Raw genomic sequence first — 9,761 nt, 5'->3', positions numbered from 1 at the left:
AGACATAGAGACAGAAAGCGAGAAATCACCCCCCCGGGGGGATGGTCATGCCACAATCCTTTCTTCTCCATTCTCCTCTCGGGATCTTGGGCACGCACGCACACGCACCCGGCGTGAGTTTTAAGCCACTGGGTCCGGGATGCGAACCGCAGTCAACGATGTGGGAGTCCAGCAACATAGCCATTATGCTAACTCCTGGTTCCCTCTCTTCATTGTTTGATAGAATTTTCTAGTGACGCAATCTAGGCCTGGAGATTTCTGTGTGAAGAGGTTTGTTTTGCTTTGCCTTTTACCCTATATATTCAGTTGCATTAAGAGACATTACAAGAAGAATTTTTGTTGTTTTTATAGAGAGATTTTTTTGCTATAGGGCGCGTGCACTCGTCAGACAGACAGAGACATAGAGACAGAAAGCGAGAAATCACCCCCCAGGGGGGATGGTCACGCCACAATCCCTTCTCCTCCATATCGCTCTTGGGATTTTGGACACACATGCACACCCTCCTGGTGTGAGTTTCAAGTGATCAGGTTGAGGACTCAAGATCGGCCATGTGGGAGTCCCGTGACGTAACCACTACACTATCCACTGGTCCCATAAAGAGAGGATTTTTACTTTTAGTCAAGGTAAAATAGAAGTGGCTGCCTAAAACAATGGAAAAACTGCAAACTATGTTTAAGCAATGTTTGAGACAGCAGAGTCCTCCCAGAGATGAAAAATAATTGAATTGATCCTTGGAGTTGGGCAGGGGGCAGTAGGCCTGGTGCATAGATGATAAAAGAATTTAAAAGAGAGAAGAAAACAATCAGAAGATAAACTTACTATATTAAATTTATTATATAGAGCACCCAGGATAAGACCTGAGCAGGTCTGAGCCTTGTGGCAGGGAGGGTCTCCCCTTTAAGAGTTTTGATTGAGGGAGGAGGATAGAGAACACTCTGCAAGTCGTGACTGAGGGGTGGGAGGGTGGTTTCTCAAGAGTATGGGGGATTTATCACATCAACCACAGGCCATTGCCAGAGGTGAGGTGGGGCGAGGCGGGGTGGGGACGGGGCTCTCGTGCTTTAAAGCTCATCTTGGCTTATCCCGATTTGAGCCCTTGGTTTACTGATCTCCTTGGGGAAGGCTCTTGAGCAGGCTTACTTATGTTTTTATGAAGTCTCCACAATCCGACAATTGACTACGATTCTGCCTCCAGCCAGTTTGCAGAGTGCAGGGAGCGGGGCTCAGGAAGACCTCAGAGGACTCCTGAGTGAACAGGCAAAGCTCAGGGGGGACAGTCAAGGGGACCAGAGTTAGTGGGGCAGAGCGTCAGCGTGAAGAGAGTACACAGAAAGGTAATTCCGGAGACCTCAGGGTTGACCCCTGGCAACATTTAACACAACACTGAACAGGGCCTGTCTGGATGGAAATAAACCTCCCAAGGTTGGCATGAGAACAACCTACCTGAAAGGAGTAGAGGGAATGGTTTTGGGGCTCTCATAGGTCTGGCAAGTGTGCCTGTTTATATCAGCCACGCTGGAAAAGCTCACCAGGCATTGAGCAGAACACTGGGAAGGTCCTTGGTCCCGTAGCAGAAAAGAGTGGGACCCTGTGCTGCTTCTACCTAGCAAATTTTAAAAGAAAAATATTTAAAAAATAAAAAGCAGTTTCTTTCTTTTTCTCTTTTTTTTGGGGGGGGGAGAGGTTTTTGCCTATAGGGTGTGTGCTCCCACCAGAAAGACAGAGAGAGACAGAGAGAGACAGAGAGAGAGAAAGCGAGAAATTACCCCCCGGGGGGATGGCCATGCCGCAATCCCTTCTCCTCCATTCTCCTCTCGGGATCTTGGGCACACACGCACACGCGCCCGGCGTGAGTTTAAGCCACTGGGTCCAGGACTCGAACCGCGGTCGACTACATGGGAGTTCAGCGACATAGCCATTATGCCAACTGCTGGCCCCAAAAGTGGATTCTAAAGGACAAACTGTTTTGAGTCAGTTGGATCCCAGGAAAACCCTCAAGGGTATTCATAGGAATAAAAAGGGTCAGAGCAAAACATATTGCCTGGCAGGCAGGACTCTGAACGCAGCTGAGCTGGGCAGACCTGGTTCCGGGCTGCAGCCGGATAGTAGATGAGATACAGCTGTCACAGAGCCAGCCGGGCTGAGCGAGCCGCTTCCAGGCCAGCTCACTCCTCTCCCTGTGCGCGCTGGCTGGTGGGGGGAGGCCTCAATTCTTTGCCCCAGGTACCTTGCCATCAGCTATTTTAATGTCTGTATTGCTGTATTGCTCAGAGAATGTGCAGCAGCAGTGGGAGCGAGGAGGAAACTGCAGTGTCTTTTTTCGGTCTAGTCTAGGAAGTCATGGGCAGTAACTTCTGCCACATTCTAGTCGTTTTAAGTACTTACTTTAAGTACTTACTTGGGCATGCATGCACATGTACCCGGTGTGAGTTTAAGCCGCCAGGTCTGGGACTCGAACCGCAGTCAACTACATGGGACTCCAACGATATAGCCACTATGCCAGTTGCTGGTCCCTGTGTCCCTTTTATATATGCACTAGTCCTATTCTCCTCCCAAAGGTCATCATGCTGGCTATCAGGTTTCACCACGTGAGTCTGGGGAGGGGCACGGAAATATTTACTCTATAGTTTTTAAACTATTGAAAATTGGATTGTGGGGACCAGCAGATGGTGTAATTGTTACGTCAAGGAGGAAACTGCAGTGTCTTTTTTTGGTCTAGTCTAGGAAGTCATGGGCAGTAAGTTCCCAAGAGAAGAATGAAGGAGAAGGGACACAAGTTCCCAAGAGGAGAATGAAGGAGAAGGGATTGCAGTGTCACCATACCCCCCCACCCCCCGGGGAGGGGGGTGATTCTCACTTTCTGTCTGTTTATCTCTTTCTGGTGAGTGCATGTGCCCTATAGCAAAAATCTCTCTTAAAACAAAGATCATGGAATTAAAGTATGAGTTTATGTTTTTTTTTAAATTAAATTATTTATAGCTTAAAATATTTTTAATCTTTTGCCTGGAATGAAGTTAAGTTACTTGAAAGGAGTTTTATCTTTCCAAGGTTTGCTTTCAAGGCATGTTATACTTTTCCCTAGAAGGGGTCAGCCGGTGGCAGAGTGGTTATGCTACTGGATTCCCACATGGCTGACCGTGGTTCAAGTCCTAGACCTGGAGACTCGAAACTCATGCTGGGCGAAAGTGCATGTACGCCCCAAATCCTGAGTGATTGGAAGAGAAGGGATTGTGGCATGGCCAACCACCCTAGGGGGTGATTTCTTTTTTTTCCTTCCCACTCTCTGTCTCTCTCTGTTTCTCTGGGGAGTGTACACACTCTACAGCAAAAATCTCTCTTAAAATTAAAGACTTTTACTTGGATGCAATTGTGCCCCATTGCTGAAGCAATGCCCTGCTGAGTGTACCTTCCCAAATATGAGGACATTTTTTACAGTCTGGCTGAAGGAGAACAGAAACTATCGCCAGCCCCTTAGAAGCCCATTGATGGCTCTGCTAAATCTTGGTTGTGGTTCTTTCCTCTGCTTTGCATAGCTGATTTGCACAAATACATCGACTGTCACTACGTTGAAGACACAGTGGAACCCCTTGCACATGTCCAGACTTTTCCTCTCTATTCTGTGAGCTCTTTTTGTGGTATTCCACCCTGCAAGTTCTAGCTGCCTTGACCCCATGATTTGCCCTTCTGTGATCTAAACTCGAGAAGAACACTAGGCACCGAGTCTGCCTCTCTGAGACGAAGCCTGGAACTCTCTCCAGTAGGGCAGCAGGGGCAGCTGAGGAGCTCACCTCTTGCCTCCCTTCCCTCGGGGATCACCGTCTCACAAAGTCTGCTAGTCAGTCTGCAAAGCATCATGTCATGTGTTTTAGCTGGCTTGTTAGCTGTGTGTGACAGGAGCATAAACTAGTTCCTGTTATCACACGTTTAACTCTTTTCTTTTCATTGATTTTTCTAGAATTCTTTCATGAGAGAGAAAGAGAGAAATAGAGAGATAGAGAGACCCTCAACAGGATCTCACACCTGTAACCCCATCAGCTCTTCCCAGCCAGCCAGGATCACAGGTACACATGTGTGTGTCAGCCTACAGGGTGACCACCTGACTTCCGACTGCAGAGCATTGCACGGCCACTACACACCCAAACTAGTGCTGAAGCTCATCTTCAGCTCTTACCGCCATTCACAACACGGTTAAGGTGTAGCTCCCGCTGTATGCATTTGCAATAGTCTAGAAAATCTACAGCATAAAACAATGGGATCACGTTAAGTCTCTGTTCAATTACTTGTAAGATAAGTTGTAAGATGTCCCAGTGGCGTGACTTATGACTAGTGGCAGTTTTATGCTTATGTTAGGTGACAACATACAGGCTTTGAGTGACATAATCTTCTGAAAGACTTTCAGAGAAGCGGGGATTTCTTTTTATCTTGAGAGAGGAGTTACTGGGTCACGTATCATACAGGATGTTGAAGTTAGAGGAAGAGAAAACATGAGTAAAACCATAAAGGCAAAGAACCAGCCGGTTCTCCCCATGTCACTGTGAGGAGGTCCATCCGGTTTGGGGACGGTGAGCAGAACAGAATACTCATGGCCGAGAGTGAACCGGGCGGGGGAAATGCGAGGGGGGTGTGCCCTGAATCCTGAGCTAACGTTCCTTTCATGCAGCAAGCCGCAGAAAGTGAGGCAGGTGTGCAAGCAGGGAAGTGACTCAGGGCCAAAGTCGCCGTTTTCTTGATAAGTACAATGAACTTTGAATTACGTTGTGCTCTGTTAATATAATTAAGCTCTTAAACCTGGGGTGTGAAGCACCACCAGAGAAAATAACTAGGTTGTTGAAATTAGTGCCACTGAAAAGTACGATCCCCAGCTCCGGCAGTCGTCAGGAGGACCGTCAGCACGGCTGGTAGCCCTTCCCAAATCCAAATCCCGGTCAGCAGCTGTGTCTGCTCCCATGGGCTGTACAAACCCTCTCCGTTCACCTGCCATTCTTCATACAGAGATTACGCAGCTCCATTTTTAAAAAAAATTTTTGGAGAGGTTTTTTCTCCCCCCAGGGGCTGTACAACCCCTCTCCGTCCCCCTGCCATTCTTCATACAGAGATTACGCAGCTCCATTTTTAAAAAAAATTTTTGGAGAGGTTTTTGCTATATGGTACATGTGCTCACCAGAAAGACAGAGACAAGTGAGAAATCACTCCCCAGGGGGGATGGCCACGCTGCAATCCCTTCTCCTCCATTCTCCTCTCGGGATCTTGGGCATACACGCACACGTGCCCAGTGTGAGTTTAGGCCACTGGGTCCACGACTCGAACCTCGGTCGACTACATGGGAGTTCAGCGACATAGCCATTACACTAACTGCTGGTCCCATGAGTTTTTTTTTTTTTAAGAGAGATTTTTGCTGTAGGGTGTGTCCACTCACAAGAAAGGTAGAGAGAGACAGAGAGACAGAAAGCAAGAAATCACTCTTGGGGAGGGTGGCAGATGGCCACGCCGCAATCCCTTCTCCTCCATTCCTCTCACGCATGCACACACACATTCTCACCCACCAGGTCCAGGACTGGGACTGTGGTCAACCCCATAGGAGTCCAGAGATGGAACCATTACGCCATCTGCTGGTCCCTGAGTTTGCAAGTTTAGTCCTCCAGGATGAAGAAGCAGGAGCAGGTGACATTTCAACTGCAGATTTGCCATTTTATCTGCAAATCTCAGTGTGCCGGTGGCCATTGCAAAGTAAACACTAGAGAAATACAGATTCTGCAGTTGAGGAAGGCATGCAAACTGTAGGCGTCAAACACTAAAATACTACTGGCTATGAAAGCAATCTAAGTCTCTCTGGTGAATTCCTGGGAAGGTAATGCATTTCCTTCTGCAGTGGCACCCTGTCATTCGGAGTGGCTAGTGTCTTACGCAGTGTGATGTGATGGGGCCAATTAACACCGCAATATCCTTGGGCCCTGCTGACCCACAGCAAGATTATCGTGTTCACAGAGCGCTATTTGCTCTAACGTGTTAGGCCTTCAGAAGCCCTCCCTCGGAATGTATTACTGGAAAACAGTAACTCATTAACTGATAAGCATCCACTAGTTCATATAATTCAGGAGCTCTTACCTAGTCTAGTAATGCCTGACTAAAATGAGAAATAGGAGGGGAGACAAGTTTTATTAGAACCTACTTCGTAGAAGGTGTTTGAGAGCCTCAGCAGAACTCCTTAAGTAAGTGTTGGGATAGGAGGGACCACACAGCACTCTCACCCTGCTTTACCTACACTGGAGTGGGCTGTCACGTGCTCTCACCCTGCTTTACCTACACTGGAGTGGGCTGTCGCAACAAACGCAAAAGTGATTACCCGTTTCCTCTCAGGATAAAGTGCTTTTGGTCTTTTGTATTTCTGCTTATAAGAATCCGGGGACAAGACAGATAATAAAACAAAGTTCATAACTGAGCCTGTGAAAATGAAGGAACAAGGAGTGACTAACAGGGAAAAATTGCAACCTTAATCTCTGTCTCTCTCCAACTTCTGTATGTGCCCTATGGCAAAAATCTTTAAAAACATCTCTGTTTTTTTACCTTTTCCATCAAGGATGGGCAAGGGGAGTATGTGTGGAACCAGAGTGTAGTCTGGCTCCTAGGAGGCAGCCTAAATTTTTTTTTTTTTTTTTGGAGAGATTTTCACTGTAGAGCGCGTGCGCTCGCCAGACAGACAGAGAGAGACATAGAGACAGAAAGCGAGAAATCACCCCCCAGGGGGCATGGTCACGCCGCAATCCCTTCTCCTCCATTCTCCTCTCAGGATCTTGGGCACGCACGCACACGCGCCCGGCGTGAGTTTTAAGCCACCGGGCCCGGGACACGAACCGCGGTCGACTACGTGGGAGTCCAACGACATAGCCATTACGCTAACTGCTGGTTCCCAGGCAGCCTGAATTTTAATATGAAAATCTTACCGATGTGGGCATTTTGAACACTTCTAATTCATTAGATAATACACTGCAAAAAGTGTGTGGTTCTAAAGTTAGAGCCTTTTGCTATGGGTAATTATGATACACATTTATTATACTCCCATAATTAAACAATTTTCAAAATAGTAAATATAAGAAGTGCTACATTAACCACGCAAAAAGTGAACCACAATGCATTACAGAAGTGATGACTTAATTTCCAAAGAAATATTTTATCTTCTCCAGTGTGATTTTTAACTAATCTGTCAGGAAACATTTAAATGCTATCTTTAATAGATACAAGAACTGTCTTCTGACTAAGGATGTTTTAAAATTCACTCCAATAAATAGACGTTTTTTTCTAAAAAACTCTCTAATAATTATATTATTATTATTACTATTATTATTATTATTATTATTATTTTGTAGAAGTTTTTGCCTTGCTGGAGAGAGAGATAGAGATCGTGTGAAGGAAAGTGAGAAATCACCACCTGATGGATGGTTGTGCCACAATCCCTTCTCCCCCCTTTTCCTCCTGGGAAATACATATGCCTGGCGTGAGTTTCAGCCACCAGGTGGGGGGGACTCAAACGATGGTCGGCCGTGTGGGAATCCGGTGACGTAACTGCTACACCATCTGCTGGCCCTGAGTCTTCTAATTATTTGTGTGAATAGTGTGGCAGAACGGTCTGAGGACCTCTATGACCTGGTAGTACAGTGTCTGCAGCACAGTGCATATTTGGGGAGACTCCACGTAGGTTTCCACAAGTGCGGTATCCAGTTACCCTTCCAGAAGGAGTGCAGCAGTTCCCTCCTTTCCACATCCAGGCAGGTACTTGTTTGCTGTCATCTTTCTGATAACATTGAATAGATGAGGAGATTTGTTACTGTGGCTTTCATTCGCCTTTTCCTAATGATTGGAGCGGTTGAGCATCTTTCCACATGCCTGCTACCACGTAAACGTCTTCTTTGAGTAATGCCTAGTCAGATCCTTAGTCATATTTTCATAGGTTTTAATTGGGTGGAGCGCCATCTGCTAACTGAATGCAAGACTGGAAGCCATTTGATGAACTGGTTCCAGCTCTGCCACTTGGTCACATTCAACTGGGGAGCGGAGTGGGGTCCTGCAGGAACCCTGCCCACCACACCTCCAGGACTGACTTGCCAACCACGGACAATTGGTGGTGAACTTCAGGGCCCCCTGACTGGGCCCCTGCTCTCCTACATGGACAGAGCTGTAAAGATAGAAAACTTCATTTTAAAATCATTTCGATCATTAGTTATGTAAAAAAAAGTCCACATTGTTTTACAGACAACCTCATGGCTGCATTTCAATGTGTCAGTATCTATTTATCTGTATCTTCTTTTGAAATTGTTCCTGGTTTAATCAAGGTGTCCAGAATTTCAAATGAAACATTGAACTTACAAATACCCTCACAATGTCACCTGGAATATGAGTCTAACACGTAGGAGGTGACACGGCTTCTGGGTAGTGACTTTACTTTATCCCTCCTTTAGTCTAAAACGGAGGTCAGTGTCTAAAACACTTTCCTGAATTTTAATAAAAACTCTCAGTGATACTCTGCGGGGCTCACACAGCAGGACAGTGCGCTTGCACGATGTCACGGTTCTCGGGCTTAATATTCACACATCTTATCATTTTTATCTCTTATAACTGAAGTCCAGACTAATGGTAGGTCCTAGGCATTAAAAAGTGTTAGTGTTGTGTGTGTGTATGCGTGAGTGTGTGTTTATCTTTATTTATTTCTACCACACACTATGCTGTGCCAAGGTCAAGACAGTTTTCCAGATTATTTATCTCAATTAGCTTGCAAGTCATTTTCCAGTGCACTTTTCTGTAAGTGCATGTACCCGATAGCTAAAAAAAATAAATAAATTTTCAAAAGAAAAAAATGTAACTTAAGTGGTTTACGAACATAGTCTATGAATAAACTTTTATAGTAGAAAGCAAACAAACAAAAAACAGAGGATAACAGAAAAAGAAGCAGTCTTCTAATCCAGAAATGGTAACATTAAGCCCCCTCGCGCGCGCGGAAACACACACACATACACACACACACACACACACACACACACATTGGTGGTGTATAGTCTTCAGGTATGAATTAGCAGTGTTTGCTAGAGAAACAGAACCAACAGGAGCTCCGGTGGACTGTCTTTATGTCTAGACAGGCAGAAAGAACAATAAATGAATGGATGATATATCAAAAAAGCATTTGTTACATGGAGTTGGCTTACACGATTACAGAGACTGAGGAGTCCCACAAGCTACAAGTCAAGGACTCAGGAAAGCCAGTGGTGCAATCTAGTCTGCTTTTGAATGCCTGAGAACCAGCGGAGCAGAGAGTGTAGACTCTAGTCCAAGGACTGGAGATGAGATGAGATGTCCCAATTCAAGCAGCCGAGGAAAGAAAGAAAAGAGTGAATTCCTCCTTCTGCCTCTTGTTCTATTCAGAGACTCCAGGGGTTGGATGACACCCCGGGGAGGGCTATCCTACTTTACTGAGCCCACAGTTTCAAACGCTGTTCACATTCTGAAACACTTTTGAAGACACAGCCAGAAATAATGTTTAGTCTGGGTTCCCTGTGCCCACTCAGGGTGACACATAAAACTTCATATTGTTTTATCTTGCTTTTTCCCACTGATACTGATGTGTCCCATTAAATGTCCCATTATATCAAAGCCTATGTTCTTTTGTGTCAAGATTCCAAACTATTGGATAGGACCAGGAGGTCTGTATTTACCTGTTGGAAAAGGGATGTCACTGGCAGGGGACTTAAAACTGAAGACATTTTTCTCTTTC

The 9,761-nt window shown here is 45.7% G+C and overlaps 1 pseudogene; it reads right to left on the bottom strand.

Moving 5' to 3' along the window:
• LOC102476625 (THO complex subunit 2-like) overlaps positions 1-9,761 on the bottom strand; it is a 56,216-nt pseudogene that overhangs the window by 31,120 nt on the left and 15,335 nt on the right.

This window comes from Tupaia chinensis, unplaced genomic scaffold, assembly GCF_000334495.1.
Source record: "Tupaia chinensis unplaced genomic scaffold, TupChi_1.0 Scaffold000364_1, whole genome shotgun sequence".
Lineage (NCBI taxonomy): Eukaryota > Metazoa > Chordata > Mammalia > Scandentia > Tupaiidae > Tupaia > Tupaia belangeri.
The sequence above is the reverse complement of the archived record's forward strand: the minus strand, read 5'-3'. Positions and strand labels throughout refer to the sequence as shown.